Raw genomic sequence first — 17,915 nt, 5'->3', positions numbered from 1 at the left:
TGCGGACAGACTGTCACAGCTACTACAGTCCACGGTACGACGTCCTTAGTGTAGTCCTCGCTGTCCGCCTATGTATCTTACATACTTGTCCCGGAGATACAAATACCAGCAGTATTCCTTTACGTTAGCATGTACAATCGTGAGATACATTTCGTGTTTTGTGTATTCAAGTTCAACTGAAAAGAACGATGACTGCTTAGCATGGGGAAGAAGATGTCAACTTTACAACAAGAATAGATTCTTTCGAAGCATCGAACAAAACAAATAACTGCCTGATGCTGTAGACCAAAACAGTCAAATTTACAAACAAAATCAATCAGGAAAGGGCAAGCATCATGTAAATGTTACAAGATACCCGAGGAAGCCACAATTGAGGCTAAGAAGGAATGTTGCATTTTAAAACATGAAATTAAAAGCAGGATTACTCTAAATTTTCTTTATTTTGCAGATGTAAATGTTCGCGATTTTGTCTCTATAACTTATTCGCGGGGGTTATTTTCGCGAATCACATGTTCTGTAAGTTTATTTCTGAACACCTTGCAAACAGTTTCGATTGCTAATTAAATTCAATTGTATGTCGATTGCTTAATTTGTATCTTCTTTATACATGCATGAGTATCATCAATTATGAGCGGATTGGTCTAGTGGTTAACACTCTGGCCGTCCACGCAGGTGGCCGGGGGTTCGATCCCTGAAGTCGTATGCATGGATATTCAGAGAAAGTGTTTATTCTCCTCCAACAACCCAGGTGGAGTATAAATTGGTCTTGGGTTGATGTTTTGCGGTATTAATAACCCCCGCGAATAAGTTATAGAAGCTGTAACATTCAAATGCGGTGGCACTATAAATGATGCCGTTGGAAGCACGGTCCCACTATAAACAGAACACATTACCGCACACATGCAGGCATACAGACATAGGGAGATATTAGCCAGGTGTCATAGGACTAGTAGTTAGCGCCTGATAAGGCAGCTCCTGCGAATTCCTCAAAAATTGTATTGATCATTGTATATATCAATTGTATATCTATGTACTGTAAAGCGCTTTAGAGTGGCTTATGTTGGCTAGGTAGAACAGGGCGCTATATCAAATGTTGTATATTAATTTTATTTTTATGAAAACTGTTGAACTTCAATAAATTCATTTAGGATTGCTCACATAACGGATCCATCTCTTGATACCACTGGAATACAGTATCGTTAATGACAATGATTCAGTTAGATAGAATTAGACAAAAAACATGTTATGTGACTACATCTCTGCCCTTATATCAAGTGGGACGGTTTTCACATATTGAGTTTAATTTTTACCTTATAACAAGGTTTCGGAAGCCCAAAATAAGATGTCAATAGTTACATACATATCAAGGGATATTTGTTTTACCTGTTTTAATCTTAATTGAAAGCAAACAAAGTTATTTCCAAATAATACATTATTATTATTTTTATTCAGGAACATTGGCTAGATACCACGAATAGCCTACTGGTTTTACATGTTTTATATACTATTTGTCATACCATTCCTTCGATTATTTTATTCGTTATAATTGATGATGAATACGTATTGGATTCCGTTGAAAACTGAGTATAAGCCTTTTAACCCTGTCTGCTGTTGGACAACACCCCAACTAATACCGATATGCTTGATACACTATGACATATGGCATCGTCAACAAGTTTGATGTTACACGTCCTGATATTCGTCCTTGACCTTTTTCACGACTCACTTCGTACAGTATTACATAGAGCGACATTGTCACTGTAAACATGATCAGTCGGCATTCGAGGAATGTATGCATTCCATTTGCAAATTTATCGCTTATCCATTTACGAAGACCAATAAATTATACGTGTAACATACGGCATCGCCCATACCCAATAGATTATGAGCGTTACATATGGAAGCTGAGATGAGTAATATGTGGTAAACATGTTTTAAAAAAATAGGTTCTACAAGAAATTGGATAATAATGGTATGTGTTGACGGGAGGCTACGACCTGAATTAGGTATTGGAAACATGTGATTAAATGACCAGAGATCATAGCTCATCTATGGCTCTGGACAGAAGTGACAAGTTAAAGATAGTATAACAAGACCCACTGATATGAAAATCACACATTGTAAGGGCTAGTACCTGTTTTTCGGGGTTTGATTTGTATATTTCGCAGATGAAAAATATAGTTTATAGGGGCGAAAGCTATTGTAAAAAGCATTGGGTTCAATTTGAGTTTTAATAGATAGAATGATAATGGTTAACTGTACACTTAAATATGTTTATAAATAACGATCTGTTATAAATAAGAGACACAATTTACGCCAATTCAAACGGCGTGGTACGACCTATAAAGAGAACGACACAGACCAAAGCTTACACCTTGATACCGAGCGAATAAACTTCAAATTGACCAACGAACCTTGTTACTCTTAATTCATTACGTTGTCATCCATGTCATATGTCCTTCATACTTCTCGGTAATCTTCCTAGTTACATGTCATATGTCCTTCATACTTCTCGGTACTCTTCCTAGTTACATGTCATATGTCCTTCATACTTCTCGGTAATCTTCCTAGTTACATGTCATATGTCCTTCATACTTCTCGGTAATCTTCCTAGTTACATGTCATATGTCCTTCATACTTCTCGGTAATCTTCCTAGTTACATGTCATATGTCCTTCATACTTCTCGGTAATCTTCCTAGTTACATGTCATATGTCCTTCATACTTCTCGGTAATCTTCCTAGTTACATGTCATATGTCCTTCATACTTCTCGGTAATCTTCCTAGTTACATGTCATATGTCCTTCATACTTCTCGGTAATCTTCCTAGTTACATGTCATATGTCCTTCATACTTCTCGGTAATCTTCCTAGTTACATGTCATATGTCCTTCATACTTCTCGGTAATCTTCCTAGTTACATGTCATATGTCCTTCATACTTCTCGGTAATCTTCCTAGTTACATGTCATATGTCCTTCATACTTCTCGGTAATCTTCCTAGTTACATGTCATATGTCCTTCATACTTCTCGGTAATCTTCCTAGTTACATGTCATATGTCCTTCATACTTCTCGGTAATCTTCCTAGTTACATGTCATATGTCCTTCATACTTCTCGGTAATCTTCCTAGTTACATGTCATATGTCCTTCATACTTCTCGGTAATCTTCCTAGTTACATGTCATATGTCCTTCATACTTCTCGGTAATCTTCCTAGTTACATGTCATATGTCCTTCATACTTCTCGGTAATCTTCCTAGTTACATGTCATATGTCCTTCATACTTCTCGGTAATCTTCCTAGTTACATGTCATATGTCCTTCATACTTCTCGGTAATCTTCCTAGTTACATGTCATATGTCCTTCATACTTCTCGGTAATCTTCCTAGTTACATGTCATATGTCCTTCATACTTCTCGGTAATCTTCCTAGTTACATGTCATATGTCCTTCATACTTCTCGGTAATCTTCCTAGTTACATGTCATATGTCCTTCATACTTCTCGGTAATCTTCCTAGTTACATGTCATATGTCCTTCATACTTCTCGGTAATCTTCCTAGTTACATGTCATATGTCCTTCATACTTCTCGGTAATCTTCCTAGTTACATGTCATATGTCCTTCATACTTCTCGGTAATCTTCCTAGTTACATGTCATATGTCCTTCATACTTCTCGGTAATCTTCCTAGTTACATGTCATATGTCCTTCATACTTCTCGGTAATCTTCCTAGTTACATGTCATATGTCCTTCATACTTCTCGGTAATCTTCCTAGTTACATGTCATATGTCCTTCATACTTCTCGGTAATCTTCCTAGTTACATGTCATATGTCCTTCATACTTCTCGGTAATCTTCCTAGTTACATGTCATATGTCCTTCATACTTCTCGGTAATCTTCCTAGTTACATGTCATATGTCCTTCATACTTCTCGGTAATCTTCCTAGTTACATGTCATATGTCCTTCATACTTCTCGGTAATCTTCCTAGTTACATGTCATATGTCCTTCATACTTCTCGGTAATCTTCCTAGTTACATGTCATATGTCCTTCATACTTCTCGGTAATCTTCCTAGTTACATGTCATATGTCCTTCATACTTCTCGGTAATCTTCCTAGTTACATGTCATATGTCCTTCATACTTCTCGGTAATCTTCCTAGTTACATGTCATATGTCCTTCATACTTCTCGGTAATCTTCCTAGTTACATGTCATATGTCCTTCATACTTCTCGGTAATCTTCCTAGTTACATGTCATATGTCCTTCATACTTCTCGGTAATCTTCCTAGTTACATGTCATATGTCCTTCATACTTCTCGGTAATCTTCCTAGTTACATGTCATATGTCCTTCATACTTCTCGGTAATCTTCCTAGTTACATGTCATATGTCCTTCATACTTCTCGGTAATCTTCCTAGTTACATGTCATATGTCCTTCATACTTCTCGGTAATTTTCCTAGTTACATGTCAAAGTCATAATTCAGGTTGTTCAAGGAAGCTCTGTCATGATATTCGTTTATTTTTCAATGTTAATCCTTAGTATATGACACTGGTCTATTTCCATAGTTTTCTACCTCTTTTAGACGTAAATCATGCTACAGCTGTCAGTATTTAAAAGCCTTTCCGAGTGAGACTTAGTTTAGGACTGGCCAAGGGAATAAATATCCACCACAATTCTAGCATGGCTACATATTCCTTATAAAGCCATAACAAGAGGGACGGCTGAAAGGTGCCAACAAAAAAAAATCCCTCTGTTTCTGTGTTACAGGTTAACGTGGAGTGTCATAATCAGTGTAAACTTATCCTTCTATGGGAATACGTTTCTTGTTTAAAAATGGAAATTACGATCGATGGGTTGTATCTAATACCGTTCCGCGTGTCAAGTATCACCCGTGCACTGTTGTTGCATTCAAAAAAGTTGCATGGAAATTGACAACGCCTGTGTATACCTCTCTGGGTGCCAAAAATGTCTCGCGTTAAATCTCAGAAATTTCAAAGGTTTTATCGATCAGTAAATATATATATTGTCAAGATCCAAATGTATGAGACGTTTGAAGGTTATTTAATATATCTTATGTTGTTACGAAGCTGTCTAGACAAGGTGTCATCTTACTTTGGTCATAAACTAAAATATTTTGAAACACAAAAGTGATAAAACATATACAAATATACAGAAAAATCCAATTCTTTCCGGATCGTCTGTCTGTCTGCGTTCCTTGAAATTTAATATACTTTTATTTTATACGATTTACTTGGAGGGTTCGTATCCGTTTGGAACATTATTGTTTTTGTGAATACGATATGTATAACGAAAGGAAAATGGTACAGTAAGTGTCCGTTGTTTGTTTGGAAGGTTTTATCTACAGAGTTGTTATATCATATATCGCACTTAATATGGTTTAAAGCCCGATAGTAAGAATGCTCAGCATAAGGTTGAATGTTGATGTCTGATATCGAGGACGATTTTGTTCTTTGTTTATCTATTTATTTCTATTTGACATGAATGTCGGAGCTACTGTTCTTTCGATTTGACCAAATTTAATATAATGCTTATTTTGGCAGATGCACTTGTTACAATGTTGCATTAAGACCAAAAATTATCAATACCATAATTCGAAAACTTAACAAATTAACAAATTGGAACATGGTTCACCATAACTAGATCTTAAGTAATTAATGTTTGTTCAAATTCAATACAAGCACGTTAATTAGAGAACTCTCAATTTTAATCAAAACCGTAGTTCAATCTCAAAATCGATGAAAGTAGAGCAGCAAAGAAACAATATAAATATTTAGACAGATACCCGTGAAAAAATACCAGACGAATGAGACCAGGTGATAAGGAATCATCGAATCAAATATATGATAAAACATTTCTCTCTCTCTCTCCTCTTTGAATGCAAGATAGGTGGAACACTCATGTGGGTTTATACTCAGAATCACAGCAAAGCCTCGGTTCTAACATTAATTGTACACCCTCGGATAGATTTTCCAATCCCAAGCACATACAAATGACACACTCTCTGAACATCTTTGACATAAAATTGTGGAAATGCTATCTAGTAAATTTAAGCACTTCTGCTACCGCTGATAGAAATATTTACATATGTTCCACAACTGCAGCATTGACTTGGCTTAGTGAAATTCTAAGTTGTTTTAGCAAAGCTGTACGAAAACCCCAGTGGCTTGGTAACAACATTCATATCTTGGTAAATTTAAGAGCTACACGGCTTATCCGGCGTCAATGATGCAGGTAGGTTTGCTCTACTTAATGCATGTTGCGAATTCTGTATCTGACCTATGATTCATGTACCATGAACAATTGTCAAAAAGTAATTATCGTTGTATATTGGGATCTCATCACGACCTGGTTAGTGGGAAGAGGGTGAGGGTCGATGACAGCGCCTTCTTGTTCAAAGACATTTCCCAAAATTACATTTTAACAAAGCTTCTGTAACCATCTCACGAAGTTTACAGTGCTTTCAGAATCAAAGCAAATTCATTCTTCTGTTAGCCTCTTTGATCAATAAAAAACTGTTTCCTTACCTAACGTTATATCTAAATGGATAACAAAAATTGAACTCCTATTTTGTTTTGATGAAACTTTCTAATTAGCTTTGCAAACTTTCCTTATTTCGTATGGATGATCTTTAAATCCGACATTCGGAATCTTTGAATATATAATTCGTTTTCGCCGAGAACAAATCATTTCTATATCCTTGTATTTACATGTAGTTGTCTCTGTTATATCATCCTGTATATATTTTAACGATTTTTTTTTATTCCACTTCAATCTTGCCTAATCAAAACTCTCGTTGCTTGAATATGATTTTTTTGTTGTTTTTTTTTTGGGGGGGGGGGGGGGGGTTGTACTTTGTATTTTAATGAGCTAAAAAGGCAAGATTGAGCATGATTTGAGCACAACGAGAGGTTTTTATTTGTGTTTTGTTAGAATATATCGAAGCACCTTTAAATTTGCATTCAACTACATCCTAGACAGTGTTATGGAAACGTTGCATTTCAAGTGTGATGCTGCATAAATCTAAACAGGATATGTCGACGAAGTAATTATTTTGTATGACACGAAGAGAATAAAGTGAGTATGAAAATGTAAACAGTGTCTCCTTACATGAATGAATAATAATCATAAAGAAAAACATCATTTTCTGTAAAAGTAAACAAATTTAAAATTACTGTTTAGACTCTCCAATACCATGCACACACAAAGCTATGGGACCCATATGAATTGTCTGTTACTACCATTCAGTGGCAGATAGCAAATGGTTTTCCCCAATCAATGCAACGATTCCCTACCAGTAAATAGGAACTGTAGACTTTTTTCATTCATCCATCAAGCTAGATCAGACGGCTTTGTTAAGTAAAATGTCGTTATCCCTAATCTCTTGACAAGGCAATTCAATCCGAAATCTGTTTCAGAAGTTACTTGGGTCCGATGTTTCATTTTGTTGGGAATTGAAATAGGTTTTTCATCTTATAAAACAAATGAATAAACTGGCATGAAAAGTAGAACTTCGTTGGACAGCCTCTTCAGTTTCCGAATTTCGTCAACATTGATTAATATCACGTAATAGTGAAAAAGAAAAGAAATATGAGAGTGCAACGTTTTCTAATATGGTCGTGAAATACTTGACAATTTGGAAATTAGGGTTCCCCGGATCACACAGAAAGATTTATTCTCATACAATGTACATAAATGGAAATGTTGTGGAACCTTGCCAATTAGGTTACTGATCTGCTTTGGGTGCTCGGCTATTTGTCAACTCCGCATACAATAGTCAACAAATAGTTAAAAAAAATCAAGGTAACAACACTGGATCACATCCCTGGTAGGTTGTACTCTTCAGCACAATGTTTACTTTACACGCGAGACTTAAACAGATCAGGAATGGAAGTTGTACTACTACTGTGTATCTGAAGCTTCTTAACATTGCAGAGTTTTGGGAGAATAAAGCATTTTTTTTGTAGTTTGACCAGCTTATATTTAATTTATTTCTTATTCTTTCCATTAGTTTACAGAAAGCTGTTAATTCGATAAATGATTAAGGGAAAGATTACTGCCGGATGGAAACGTTTCCAACCTAGTTTAGTAAAACGACGTTTATTTTGGTTATTGTGGATAGCAGAATAAAAGGCGATAAGGTTCCATAGGTACATACCTTTTACCGTCGAAAAACTGATTCGGTTTTTAATGGCATATGTCTTCTTAATTCTAACTCAGGATGTTGGGCTGCTGTAGTAGCCAAACAGATATAAAGACAAGGCCTATCAGAGGTTAAATGTATGATAAACAGAAAAAAAGGGATAGGCCGATCACAAATTATATGTATGAAAAAAAGGGATAGGCCGATCATAAGTTAAATATTATAAACGGAAAACAGAAATAGAGGATAGGCCTATCACAAATTATATGTATGATAAACAAAAAAAAAGGGATAGGCCGATCACAAATTATATGTATGATAAACAGAAAAAAGGGATAGGCCGATCATAAGTTAAATATTATAAACGGAAATAGGGGATAGGCCTATCAGAAGTTATATATGATAAACATAAATAAGGAATAGGCCGACCACAAGTAATATATGATAAACAGAATTAATGGATAGGCCGATCACAAATTATATGTATGATAAACAGAAAAAATGGATAGGCCTATCAGAAGTTATATATGATAAACAGAATACAGGATAGGGCGATCAAAAGTGATATGTGATAGACAGAAATAAGGGAAAGGCCTATCAGCCGTTATATGTATGATATAACAGGAATAAGGGTTTGGCCAATCACATGTTATATACATGTATGATAAACGGAAATAAGGGATAGTCAGATCACAAGTTATATATGATAAACAGAAATAAGGGATAGGCCGATCACAAGTTATATATGATACAATGTAAACACAATTAAGGGATTCGGAATACTTAATTTATTTAGTGGCATTATGTAACATGTTATGTAACAGCTTACTTACTATCACTGTAAATATCAAATAACTTTTCCTATTTGACATCGACATAACTGTATGGCGTTGTGTTGTAAGGAGAGATCAGCACGTGTTAACATACGTCACTAATATTTGTCAGGACATGTAAACACTAGCTGTATGTCTAACTTTTTCTTTTTTGTGATTCTAAGTTTCTCTCGAATAATCTAAAGCATCACAACAGAGATACTGGTTAGTGAAAACTTAAGGCTTACAAAAGTAGTAGTAAACTGGCGTATTGGATTCCAAGTGAAACAGAACCAACAATACAAAGTACATCAATTATATGAAATAACGTGAGTGGACAGTGCATGGTTTACTACTGGAGGTAATCGAATGGCAGTGTCGTGAAATAAACTTTTTGGGGTAAAGGTCGATAAGGTAGTATGATACATTTAGACATGACAGTACTGTGCACTTACAATCACACACAGATTGTTTTGTTATGCATGTATTTGAGTGGTGATATGCTGAGAAGGGCTATAGGGTGGAGGGGGTATTCGGGAAAGAGGTGACTGCACTATACATATAACTGCAGGGATCTAAATTTCCGAACAGAACAATAACAAATGCATATTACTCAATTTTAATATCTGATGATAAAATTTCGTAAAATATTCGCGATCGAAGTATTGTTATTTTGAAAATGATAACATATGATTGACGTTTATCTCTAAATACTGCTCTTGACAATATGCATAACTATATTTAGTGTTAAAATGCACTGGGAAATGCACTTTAAGGAGGAAAGCTATAGCGGATGTCTTAGCCCGTATAGAAAGTACATACTGTATATACAACGTCTGCCTTAAATCAGCCATACATACAATCAATGTCGAAACAGTTTCTGTATGGTCAGTGTATATTATCGTTATTGTTAAAAGTCAGTAATACCCCATGCTATGTAATGTTATAAGCGACTTAGCTACTGCTGGGACAACGAGTCTGCATTTAATATCCACATTGGATAATCTTGTCGATGCTAAATACATCACACATGTAACACTTACTGTCTTACATCTATAGGAATTACGATCAACGTGTTTCAACTATAACTATTCATTTGTATTTTAAGCACGTTCATCCTGACATGGTATCGCAACTGGTGTTTATTCAACATAGAGTTGCTTTCCGTTGGCACTCATATTGCTTATGAATTCCAACTGGCTATGATAGTCATTCTTCTATAAACCGCAGCTTTGATGTGCCACCCATATAGTCATTTCTCTATGAATCAATGCTGTGATGAACATAATACACGCATTTCTCTATGAACTGCAGCTGTGACGTAAACATGATACACTGCCCTGCAGGTAGGGCGTAAGAATTGTACCTGCTGCGCCCAATTGCATGATCGTAAGAGGCGACTAAATTTGGGACCTTATCTCTTCTCTCCTTTCTAAATAACTTTCTTTTTCCTAATGTCTCCCTTGACAATGCCTCACTTTTGGCCATTTGTTGAGCGTTCGCCCCTGTGAGGAAGGCTTTGGGTTCTGTCCCCTGGCCGAGACATACCAAAGTCTTTAAAAATGGCAGTTTCTACTCCTGCTTAACGCTCAGCAANAGGCCGTCCTTAAATGACCTTAGCTGTCAATAGGACGTTAAACAAAATCAAACAAACAAACAAAATAAACATGATACAATCGGTTCTCTGATAATTTAACTCCGACGTAAAACATTGCTCTATAAACCGAAGTTGTGGTGTACTACATGGTACAACATTTTGCTATGAACCATAGCTGTGACGTAGATCGTGGTACACTCATTTCTATACGAACTATATCAGCTTTGATGTACAACATTGTACAATCATTTCTCTATCAACCAAAACTACGACGTGAAACAAACGCGTAACAATCAGATCTCTATAATTTATTGAACACAATCGATTTATCTTGAAATACAATCACTATATAAAATGGTGTTATGATTTTCATAATGGGAAACCCGTCAAATATGTGCTAGGTATTGACAGGGGAATTCTGCATTGTTAGCACGCTCAATAGCGTACCAAACGGAGAAGAGTTGTGGTGAGGATGAGAGACATGTAAAGAGACTCCCGGCGGTTAGAAAATTTAAATCGTATCTGCAATCAGGGCATTAACCACGTTTCTCTAAAATAGAGACAACTATCGGGATTCTATTGAGGTGAATGTACTTTCCCACTGCGGGTATTGTTATACACCTAATTTAGAGCAAGGACACGGTTTTGAAATTGACAAACTAATATATAGCAACGCCGTCGCAGTGCAAAGTGCTTCTTCCTCTAATATTTCAGGAAGTGTTGAATAAATGATATAGCAATTATTTTACAAAATAGCCAAGCCTGCTGTGGTGTGCTGTGTATAACGGTTACAACTGAAATCTGTACAGGGATGTGATACCATCAAACACAGATCATACTGGATCATGTTGATCCAGCCTTCTACTCTATGGAAAAGTTTCACCATGGTGACATAACTGCAGTTGTGATACCAATTGGAAAGAATACAAACCTGTTAGCATACTTATAGGGCGACGGATGTTTCAACCCTGGCATATTGCCCTTATTTGTACAAAGTACCTTCCCGATCATAGTGTACAATGTACCTTTCCGATCATAGTGTACAATGTAACTTTCCTATCATAGTGTACAACGATCATTCCCTATTATAGTGTACAATGTACCTTCCCTATCATAGTGTACAATGTACCTTCCTTATCATAGTGTACAATGTAACTTCCCTATCATAGTGTACACAATAACTTCCCTACCATAGCGTACAATGTACCTTCCCTATCATAGTGTACACATTAACTTCCCTATCATAGTATACAATGTACCTTTCCTATCATAGTGTACACAGTACCTTCCCTACCATAGTGTACAATCTACCTTCCCTATCATAGTGTACAATCTACCTTCCCGATCATAGTGTACACAGTACCTACCCTATAATAGTGTACAATGTACCTTCCCTATCATAGTGTACAATGTAACTTCCCTATCATAGTGTACACAGTAACTTCCCTACCATAGCGTACAATGTACCTTCCCTATCATAGTGTACACAGTAACTTCCCTACCATAGCGTACAATGTAACTTCCCTATCATAGTGTACACAGTAACTTCCCTATCATAGTGTACAATGTACCTTCCCTACCATAGTGTACACAGTAACTTCCCTACCATAGCGTACAATGTAACTTCCCTATCATAGTGTACACAATAACTTCCCTACCATAGCGTACAATGTACCTTCCCTATCATAGTGTACACAGTACCTTCCCTACCATAGTGTACAATGTACCTTTCCGATCATAGTGTATACAGTACCTTCCCGATCATAGTGTACAATGTACCTTCCCTTTCATAGTGTACAATGTACCCTCCCTATCATAGTGTACACAGTACCTACCCTAGCATAAGGTACAATGTATTTTTCCCTATAATAATAGTGTATGTAACTAAACAGGAGTATACACATCATATAAGGTTTTGAAACCGGAAATATTATAACCCCGACAGAGAACACAGGTAATAAGTGGGTAAAGTAGGATAAAACAAAATATTTATGTATTTTCAGATAGGCAATGTATATACATTGTAACAACAGACGTAAAGGCATTTCATATAAATAGTCAACTGTTACACATGTAGGACAATATTTTCTAAGCATACAGATAGTCAAGTGTCACACAGATAGGACAATATTTACAAAGCATAAAGATAGTCAAGTGTTACACAGATAGGACAATATTTACCAAGCATACAAATAGTCAAGTGTCACCTAGGTAGGACTATATGTACCTAGCATAAAAATAGTCAAGTGTTACACATACAGGAATATATCTAATGATCATACAAATAGTCAAGTGTTACACATTAAGGACTATATGTTCCAAGCATACAAATAGTCAGGTGTTACACCTGAAGGACTATAAGTACCAAGCATACAAATAGTCAAGTGTCACCTAGGTAGGACTTTATGTACCTAGCATACAAATAGTCAAGTGTTACACATACAGGAATATATCTAATGATCATACAAATAGTCAAGTGTTACATATGCAGGACTATATGTACCAAGAATACAAATAGTCAGGTGTTACACCTGAAGGACTATAAGTACCAAGCATATAAATAGTCAAGTGTCACCTAGGTAGGACTTTATGTACCTAGCATACAAATAGTCAAGTGTCACCTAGGTATATAACTATATGTACCAAGCATACAAATAGTCAAGTGTCACCTAGGTAGGACTGTATCTACTAAGCCTACAAATAGTCAAGTGTTTCACCTGAAGTACTATATGTACCAAGCATACAAATAGTCAAGTGTTTCACCTGAAGTACTATATATACCAAGAATACAAATAGTTAACTGTTACACATGTAGGACTATTTGTACCAAGCATACAAATAGTTAGCTGTTACACATACATGACTATATGTACTGAGCATACAAATAGTCAGGTGTTTCACCTGAAGTACTATATGTACCAAACATACAAATAGTCAAGTGTTACACAGATAGGACAATATTTACCAAGCATACAAATAGTCATTTTTTACATATGCAGGACTATATGTACCAAGCATACAAATAGTAAAGTTCTACAAACCTAAAGTATTCACATGAATTAATAAGTTTGAAAAGCATTTATCAATAAAATGTAAGTCGATGCAGAAAGTTGATATTTACAGTACTGTTAGGCCATTCCAAAGTCATACTAATAGTCCGGTGTCGCCACGGTAGGACTAAATATACAGACAGATCAATTAAACAGTCCAGCATCACACTCGTAGGATAATCACTTAAAATAAAAAAGTGAGGTAGTCGCTATTAACTCATTCATCCCTTAAATTTGATAATAAAATATTCCAACGTCTGAACTGGAGGAGTTCAAATGAGTCTTCAGGGGTGAATGAGTTTAAGCGATTAGTAAATCGATGAAGAAATCCAGACAAAATAAATACTTACTAGACCATTTAACCATTAACATAACCATACATACATTCCAATGTAAATTATTCAGGTCTATATGTAAAGACAAATCACATAAAAAGTCTAATGTCACATGTGTAGGACCACGTGTAGATCATTGTAAATTATTTTATTTACGACTTTAAGTAAATTACGCAGCTTGATGTTTATATAGAGGATGGCACGCAGTCATACAGCAGAATGCTCACTGCCATAAACAAAATATCATAGCTAAAATGAATGGGAAAGCATTTTTCAGTGATTTAATGTCAAATATATAAATATAATCTTTTCGTAACTTATATATATGATCTTACACGAGTTTCCATTTCATATGAGATTGATGAAACGAGTCTCAGATTTTTTTTTCTATTTAGCGAGCCTCTGGCGAGCTAAAATGAAAAATTCGTGACGAGTTTCATAAATTTCATATGAAATGAAAACGAGCGTAAGATCCTTTTTATCACATAATCAAGATTTGTGGCATTTATTCGTGTAAAATGACAATTTTCATGCAACCTTAAAATGTTAAAAGCCGCAATTTTGAATCCAATGCGTAAGTCTGTGACGTCATGTACTTGTCCTAGGCGTGACGTCACAATTGAAACAATTGAAACTTACAACCAATCACAGGGCTGATAGGTCATATTGCATGGGTTAATATTCTCTGGATAACACAGTAAATTATGTGATAAAATGTATAAAGGAGTACAAAAGGGTTGATATCGTACATATATCAGGTAACATTTAATTAGCTATATAGAGATATCAAATTTAACAACGTATTACATATAGAGAATAATACATGCCTTTTTCCATATCACACCCACTATTAATCCGAGACTGCAATATCAGCCCAAGGGCCGAAGGCCCGAGGGCTNAGATATCGTACATATATCAGGTAACATTTAATTATCTATATAGAGATATCAAATTTAACAACGTATTACATATAGAGAATAATACATTCCTTTTTCCATATTACACCCACTATCAATCCGAGACTGCAATATCAGCCCAAGGGCCGAAGGCCCGAGGGCTGATATTGGTCGAGGGCATGTATTTATTAGTAAGTATGTAATAAATTGTTTTATCAAATCATATTTCATATCATTGATAGAGGCTTAAATATAAACTGATGTCTAATGTCTATAATATAATCATTGTTAATATGATATTTAGGGCATTGCTTAAGATTCAATGTCACATATATGTCATCATATACCAATGAATAGCATACAAGCTAAAGATTTCAGATGTCGTTTTTACAGTTTTATATAGTAGGCTAAATTCATAAGTATGGTATACAGTAATGCTAAGGGAAATACATACATACTCTTCGAAGTAGTATAATATCACAAACAGAGTTATAAACTTTAATCTGAAAAAATCACAATGTCACCTTTAGTTGGACGCTTGAATCCTCCTAAATAGTTTATTGTCACTCGTCAAGTAGTACACTTAATTCCTGCACATGGTCCAGTGTCATTAAAGATTAGTGAAGTGTAAACTAAATCTTTAAAAAAAAACTATATTCATCTAATCGTAGTCCATCTAAAGCTAGATAAACAAACATCAATGTTCACGTTGGAGGTATGTAGAATTTGTTTACATTTTCTTGTAGAGAATTAGAACACTGTTTTATGAAACTTATTAATAGCATGTACATACGCTTATACAATACTTTGATACAACCCCTGTGTGCATTTATATCAAAGTATACTTCAAGGAGGGTATACCAATTTTTTTATAATAACATCATTTGTTGTTTTCATTACAACAATCATAACCATAATATCATGTCTGTTAATGTTGTATCACAACCGTCTATAGACCATTTCAAACAGAAAAAAACACAGGAACTATAGACTGAAATCACTATTTAAGTTATAAGAACAATTTTAAAAAGAAGTAAAAAGGAAACTTACCTTTTGGTTTACACAGATTCCAAACACTTGCACACTTTCTCAAAGTTAAGTATGATCCTCATATTAACTTTGAAATTGCCTCAAAAACCTGGATCACTTGTGAAAGAGGATTGTGAAGCAAATTCGTTTTCCTAGAAAGCCAACAGATGTATCGTCTGTCCTATAACTCTCCCCAAAGAGTATCAGCCAAGCGCGGGACAGACGATGATCAAAGCCGAGTCATGTGACCGATAAAAGGGATGAAACTGGATTTTGTGTTAGCACACAGAATTGCTGGTTGTAATTGGGTTTTTATACTGGAGTTTCCTATCCTCATCAATATTTATACCATCATAACGGCAGTACACATAAAAATGCAAAGCTTGGTCAAAACCATGTGAGGAGCAGACGACAAATCGCCTGAGCGCTCTATAACAGAAGGGTCGATTCATACATGCTACTTTGAACGATAAAGTGTTCGAAGGCTATTTCAGTGGAGGATTTTGTATTGGTATCTGGTCTAATGTGTAAAGCTATCAACATTTGATTCTTTGTTACATAAAATCTATTAATTGATCAATCTTCCCACACTTATTTCCTGATAGCTGTTTTATGGCTTGCCTATATAGTATTTTACTTACAGAAAACAATCTCGCTTTCGTATGTTATCTACCAGTTGCTGACGTTGTTATAGAATATCGACAGTGCCATTTATCATCTTCTAACCCACGTAAGCAATATAAATCTCAGAAAAAAACCTATCTTTGTACAGTCGAACTTTTAATCACCAACTCTAATATCCTGATTACGAAGTTTCTCTCGATCTCGATCTTCGTCCAGTGGTTGTTTATTGGTATTATCTGATACGGATATTCCGACTTCTTCGTTTATATCGTGTATACTGAATATAGTATTTTTTTAATTATCATGAGCAAAATAACTTCGACATTAGAGGTTTGTCTACACTGTTAAGATCCATTTGAGCGTATCATCTGATACTCGGGTTGACTCTATGAAAAGAGAGGTTGCAACTTCATGGTCGGATGGCGCAGTGGATAACGCACTCGCCTTTCACCAAGGCGGCCGGGGTTCGATTCCACGATCAGACGTGAAAAAGTATGAGGTCACCAGCCCGACCACGTGGGTATTCTCCTGGTACTCCAGTTTCCTCCCACATTAAGACCCCCTGCGCGCTAACATCCGGGCCAACGGGAATGATTTATATAAGTCATATAACTTGTTTCATAATTGTTGTAAAATAATTAAAGTTTATATATAATTTCATGTTGCTCCAAATATTAGGGTGAGTGTCTATCCTTCCATCTGATAGCCTGTTCTTTTTCCGGAATCTTTATGTAAATATCTGTTTTCAATATTGCACTAGAAACATTTAATTTATATCGTACAGACTATTACTTTAATTTGGCCCGTATTATTTTTACTGTGTATGTCAATGTGTCTCTTTGATCTGACGTCACCTACGGAACTCTGTGGTTGAGACGCAATTTGGATAGTACACTCACCTTTCTCCAAGATGGTCGAGTTTCGATTCCCTAACTGGACATGAAAAGATATTGGGTCAAATCGACACAAAGCGGAGCAAAGCAGATCTTTAGTAGAAGAATAGGAATACAATTGAATGAGTTTCTGGTACTTTTCAAAAATTATCACTAAAAGAAGAAGGAGATCATTTTTTGTTTATTTTACAAGAACCTTGTTCTTACAATTGTAGCTATTTTAGAACTCTTTTCCGATGTCTGCTGATGTCGACAATATTTTTACCGACAAGCGGAACCAGTTGATCTAATCTATAGAAGTAAATGCGTTCTACAGTATTTATGTCAACAAGTATATATAGACTAATGTTAAAAGCACATCAATATCAATAGTCATGGTAGTCTAAAAATTAATATATAAATATTAATCCTCACCAAGACATAACTACCCCGCATTCACCTGAAATTTGCTTTGGTAATAAATGAAGTAAATAGACAATCAGATAAAAAAAATCAAGTTTTCTCCGAAAGGAGT

The 17,915-nt window shown here is 35.5% G+C and overlaps 1 protein-coding gene across 1 annotated transcript in view; it reads right to left on the bottom strand.

Moving 5' to 3' along the window:
* LOC110462313 (synaptic vesicular amine transporter-like) overlaps positions 1-15,974 on the bottom strand; it is a 121,804-nt gene extending 105,830 nt beyond the window's left edge. The window contains exon 1 of the mRNA XM_021516239.1: positions 15,906-15,974. The gene's annotated coding sequence lies outside the window, so the exon portion shown is untranslated. The remainder of the gene's footprint in view (positions 1-15,905) is intronic.
* Positions 15,975-17,915: the final 1,941 nt, after the last annotated feature.

This window comes from Mizuhopecten yessoensis, unplaced genomic scaffold, assembly GCF_002113885.1.
Source record: "Mizuhopecten yessoensis strain PY_sf001 unplaced genomic scaffold, ASM211388v2 scaffold10771, whole genome shotgun sequence".
In the NCBI taxonomy this organism is placed as follows: Eukaryota; Metazoa; Mollusca; class Bivalvia; order Pectinida; family Pectinidae; genus Mizuhopecten; species Mizuhopecten yessoensis.
The sequence above is the reverse complement of the archived record's forward strand: the minus strand, read 5'-3'. Positions and strand labels throughout refer to the sequence as shown.